The sequence below is a fragment of the Triticum urartu genome, chromosome 7A, assembly GCF_056163025.1.
Source record: "Triticum urartu cultivar PI428250 chromosome 7A, HENAU_Tu73, whole genome shotgun sequence".
NCBI lineage: Eukaryota > Viridiplantae > Streptophyta > Magnoliopsida > Poales > Poaceae > Triticum > Triticum urartu.
This window is the reverse complement of record NC_141879.1, coordinates 53,119,640-53,125,899: the sequence shown is the minus strand read 5'-3', so window position 1 is coordinate 53,125,899 and position 6,260 is coordinate 53,119,640.

The window sequence follows — 6,260 nt, the reverse complement described above, 5'->3', positions numbered from 1 at the left end:
TGTGTGCATATCAATAATACTAGCCCGTGCAATTACACGGGTTGACGACTAGTAATTATCAGTTGGTCAAGTATTTCAGCTATTCAGTAATATACATACAAATACAAATAAATTATTTATTTTCAGCGACATTTGAAATATTCAGGTCACCCTATTGCAGAAGGAGTTACCATAAATGGGTCCAAAAGGCCACCGGGTAAGCAGGCTGCCCGTCAATCGTCACTGGCAACACCGTATCAGTGATGGGCACATTATTCACATGCCATGGAGGGGCATATATACTCAGCATGTCGTATTTGTTCCTATAATTTTTTTTCTAAACAATGCATTTCTACACATTTATAGAAATCACCTTGGAAAATTACTAAAACCATCTTAACATATTTATGAAAACCACATCGGCATATATCACACATGTCATACATCGCACATTCATGGTTTACAAGAATCACATATACAAACACATATAACGCAAGATTCATCAGAGACGACGTTCATAAGTTTCTTGTAACGGAATTGTAAGCACAACATTAAAATGTGCGGCCGATTTGACCAATTTTTTTTATCGAATTGCCAACACAATAGCACCGTCGAGTTCAGTCAAGCCTGGTTAGCACGATTTCAGCACAAAGCCATGCCCTAATTGCATATACTGTAACCATAGAAGCTTAAGCTATTGTCGGTCTTCTCCATTCCAAAAAAACAAGACAATTCTGTGTGACCACAGCTACAGCCAGGTCCTCAGACCGCAGCTGATGAAGAGCTTGACACTGACCTTTCCAACCCAACCCCTGTGAGCCATTAAGGATTTTGATGCCGATACAAGTTTAGTATGAGAAACTGGACATGTTTTTCACGGTGTTTTGCATGCTCTACCGGGGAATATTTGAAAGTGTTTGCAATAGTTTGGCATGCATGTGTGCATTTTTCACCAATGTAAGAATGGCTGATAAATGAGATGACGGTGCACTATATTTTTTTTGTAGAAAAGGAGGAGGATCCCCGGCTTCTGCATCTGGACGATACATGCAGCCACTTTATTAATTACTCACACAAGACCTTACAAACATACAAAAGTAAGACTAGAGCCACCGCCTAGGCAACATCTTTCGCTACTCCTATCCAAATGATGAAGGGATGCTAATAGTCTGGGCCTAATACCAAACAGACCTCACAGCCAAACCTAACTTCTAAAACCCGAGGTCCCACCAGGATGCCTGCCAGGTATGGGGCACCCACCAGTACGGCGCACTCCTCAACCAGGACGCCTGCCGGGTATGAGGCCGGCGCAGCCACCTGCCACCAATTCATTTTCAGAGCTGTACTGCTGCATCTACCTTGCCCGGTCTAGCTGCTGTCGACGCCACCACAATGCCAGACAATGTCACCCTCCTGTGTGAGTTCATCATCTCACATCAGACGCATAATCTTCAGAGCGCCATGCCATTGAGATCTGTCACCATCGATGTGCATGATGAAGCACCGCTCCACCAAAGACGTCGTCGATTGGTCCCTTGAGCCCACGTACACCTCCAAAAAAGATGCCCCAATGGGGAAATGACACAAACGCGCCACCGTCTTCTAATCTATCGATCTAGGGTTTCCCCCGGAGGTAGCATATCGTAGTCTAGAACTTCTCCACGGCGATGCCTTCAAGAAGGAAACGGCACCATAGAGCGCCGCCACCACCGGCTTTGGCATCTAGCCAAGAGCAGGTTTTCAACTAGATCTGTTTGAAGAACTCCATCCGCTTCTTGTGCACGGACCGCCGCCTTCTCTGTCGAAGACTAGACCAAGGGTCAAATCGTCGCCGTCAGATCCATGTAGCCAGCACCGGGAGATGACGACAGTCTCCCTGTACCGGATCTGCCACGAACTGAAACAGATCGAGTCAAAGACGATGATGCCCCTGGATCTCCGGCAGACCAGTGAGCCGCCGGCCCCACCGCATCAAGATCGCCAGCAACGCCGGGCCGCCGCCACCCCCTGACAGAGCAATCTCTAGTGCCAGCCGCTTCAGGTCAAATTAAATGCGTTTCAGTACCAGTGCTTTCAACTCGGCACCTGCCAGAAGCTTGCAATCGGCAAGCATGCATGGCTCCGGGACATGCATGTACGCCTCTGCTAGCGCTTGTTAGTAGCATGGTAGATCGCCGGTGACGACTCCCTTCACGCAGAAAGGGAGAACTGGAGGTTATTCTAGGTGACACAATAGATCAATATGGGAGATTAATTAGTGGCGGGGGCATGCTTGACGAAACCAAGACCATTCCTTTCATAGATTTAGTGTGACAAGATGTTGTCCAAGAAGTTCACAGGGCGTCCCGTTTCTATGAGTAGTTTATCGTAACCGCACGTATAAATACAATGCGTAGCTTTCTCCATTAGGGTGGTAAGACGAAACACTAGGTTAGTGGCATGTGGCAAGGGGGGAAGATATATATGAGAACTATTGATACGGAAATCTTTCATATGAGGTAGCACAGTAATGTAGGCGAGCAGGCACTCTTATCTCAAATGAAATATGACCGAATTCTGAAATTTTATTCATTCCAGAAGGTACCAATATAATTATCTGTTTTTTTATAAGTATTCAATTTATTGCAGCCATCTATTTATATACTAAAAGTAATATATGGTGAACCAGAAGCGAGAGAAATAAGTTAGAAAATTTCTCATTTCTCATTAATTAGAAAATGTAAACCCTTAATCTGGTAGGTCTCTTAAAATTAAGATTACATGACCGTTCAATTTACGTAACATATATAATATGGTGGGCCTCTAAGGATTTACGTGGCACATGTCATTTATCTTCTAGCTCATAGAATTAGCATATATGTAGAGAGGAGCTAGTTAGATGAGTTTACTTTTTACACCCTAGGGTGAGTCTTGTCGTTCTTTGTACATATTTTCTTTCTCATTTGCCTTGCGGCATGTACATACTGTATTGTGTTGATGTGTTCTCTTTGAAATAAAAATGAGAGGATGTCGGGTGTTTTGCCCTATAAGCTGTCAAACATAAAAAGCACACATCAGAGTTAAAGTTTACTTGAGGATTAGTATATGACGATCATCAAATACTAGTTTGATCAGCCAAAAAAAGATTCTGACTCTTGAGTTATTGTACATCAGGCATAAAAGAAGATCGCTCCCTTCCCCTCGTATCGCTCCCGGGCTCCATCGATCGCTCCCCCCAGGGCGATCAGGGGGCCAACCCCAGTGCCCAGGCCGCCGCCCCCTCCCCCCTCTCCTCCAGAGACGTGAGCCGGCTAAGCCCGGGCGCCGCCGGTGATGGGACGGCGGGGATCTAGCCTGCAGCCCTGCGGTCTGAAGGGACTGGCGGTGCGACATCGCCCTTCGGTCTTCGTCTTTCCTGGCGGTTCGGCGCTGCTCCGTTTTCTCTCTTGGGAGCATCGTTTGTGAAGCAAAGCTGGAAGATAGGGGCAGGAGGTGGAGCCACTTCGTCTGGCATGGAGATTTCGGTGGAGATGTCAAGTCATGCCTGGCCGACAGGTGCTATGTTGTGTCATGCCTGGTCGGCAGGTGCTACGCACGACAGATCTTCCAAAATCTTCGCGTTTGGATGGGCGAGTACGGGGCGGTGGCGCCGTTGGGCGTCGTGGTGGTGTTGACGGATGCACGGACTGGCAAAGATGATGTAGATCTCTCTCCTGAAGATGGATCAGCGGTTCGATGATGATGGCGGCGTCTGAAACGTGTGCATGTGGTGTACGCTTTAGGTCGACTGCACCGGCTGTGAGTTCCGATACGTTATGTGGATGGATTGGCGACGGCACCGATTTTAGATATGAGGAGTGAGAGCACTCCACATCATCGACTTTTATAGGTGTGAGTGGTGGCTCCGATGGATTGGTATATGTTCTTGTTAGACCTATATTGAATAATAAATAAAGACGGACCTATGCATCGATTGATGCAGAGGCCGAGCTCTTAACCTCCTTTTCAAAAAAAACATGGCACATGTCCACGTATGTATGTTCAGCGTACAGTCCTATGAAAGAAACACGATATTTTTCCATCCAGAAAAATTATAGATTATTTGGTTGTCAAAAGAAAATTGAGCTCTTCTGTAAAAACAGTAGAATGCCCGTGCGTTGTCACGGGCTTCTGAAATAGTCAAAGGCATCCCCGTTCATCAGGTGCCCAATCTTTCTAGTAGAATTCCTGTGCGTTGCTACGAGCAAAATAAAAAAAGGATTTTTATCTATTTATTTATTTAGTGGATACATGAGATAAACTGAGTGACTCTCTCTCTCTCTCTCTCTCTCTCCAAAATTCAAAAAACCTTGATATCATTTTACAAAGAAAATAAAAATTTAGGGTCTATCGTGCCCTTCTTGTTTATGGAAGGATAAAAAACAGAAGTCAAATAGACTTGTGCACATTGATGATTTAGTATTGAACACAACTAAATGCTAAACCTTGTGTACCCCCAGGGCATCAAAACTAGAATACTGCATTGCAAAATAAAGGGAAGTTTCTAGGACACACCACTCAGATATACAGTGGTATATTCTCTCATCACCAATAGGAAGGATGAAAACAATAGATGAACATTTTCTCTCTGTTGTGTGTACATGATTATCTTTTCTACAACAAAGAAAAATACGACGTGAAAATTACGACATCAGCCACTTCAATTAATTAATAAAGTTGCTTCACCAAGGAGTCACTCTTTACCATATTGCTCGTCTTCTCCTTATTGTCAACAAAGTACTTGCTTGTCACTCCCTTCAGCTGATATGGTTGAGCCCGGCATAACATGTAGTTGCTGCTCTCTTGAAAACCAGAAAGCATCTTCTTTTAGATATAGTTAAATTCAGAAGATATTATACAATGATAAAGATTACTTACTTGAATACAAGATCATAAGAGTATGGAAGAAATAATTCATAACCTTGTATAGTTAGTCCAGGATGAACGCAATCAAAGCGTGATGGTAACCCCTTCCCTTTTCAGTAAACTAACAATTTATGGAACATCAGAATAGTTGATAAATTTTTACACTCCCAATTGATACGAGTCCTTAATTCTGTGTCATCATGATGCTACCTCCAGCGAATAATGTAGTACAAATTGATTATTTTAGGTACAAACCCATGACATGCACTTGATACAGGAATACCTCGGCACTCACTCGCTCTTAATAAAGTCCATGCCCCCTCTAATCGGACCTGCGCAAAGCAACCTTGACATGCTGGACTGGAGGTCTCTATACGTGCAATGGTATGCTTAGTTAACCGATGCCTCCATCTAATACCTGCACCAATTTAATAGAAACTTTTAGCTACAATATTCTAAAATGCAATGATGTAATGAGAGTTAACTTAAAAGCCTAACCTGGGATCAGCTAAATACTACACAAGTCAGTAAATTTCTTCCAATACACAATTAGTAAATTAATATGTGCAACCAAAAAGATCTGATATAATGGGAGAAAACTTAAAAGCCTAACATGGGATTAGCTAAATAATCAAATTTTAGGATCCAACGAATCCTAACAATACTACGAATTGGCAGTGGACTAACAGAGCAACACAACAGAGGAATGTAAGTGCAAACCTTTCTTTCTCTTTAAATTCTTGAGGACGGTAACATTTTGTTACAAGTGTTCAAGATTTAGCTCTAACATTTTGGGGTTGCTAATCCATTTCAAGTAATCATTGCTTAACTGCAATGTTATCAAAAGTTCATGTGACTTGAGTGGTACTAATTTAGTTTTATGTCGTACAAATAACGTGCAATTTTGAAATTATGTTTGTTGGCAACCACATATTGCTATCTCAATCTAATATAATTACGATAGAACCAATAGTGAAATGATGCAAAAAGATTTACCTGAGTACAGGAACTACCATAGAGAAAGAAAAATCATTCCCTCATAAAGCTGATGTGAAATAAAAATCAAGTCAAGCAGAACTGGGGACAATAATATCGGCTGCATAACTAAAAAGGCATCAATATGTAGTTTTAGTAATACATAATTGATTAGTAGACAGAACATCACATTCAATCTTTCCATGTGCAGTTGCTAGCAACCTCTGTCGTTTAGCGAAGATGTGGTAGTTGTGGTGTCAGTAAAAAAATTTCAAAACAATGGTTCATTAATGTATTGCAAGTTTCTTGAGACCAATATAATAGCTTTGAATATTTCTTACACCAATCCTTGTCTCATGGCATTACAGACGGAGTATTTTAGAAGAAGCAAGAGCAACCATGCATGTCCTGTAAAAGAAAGA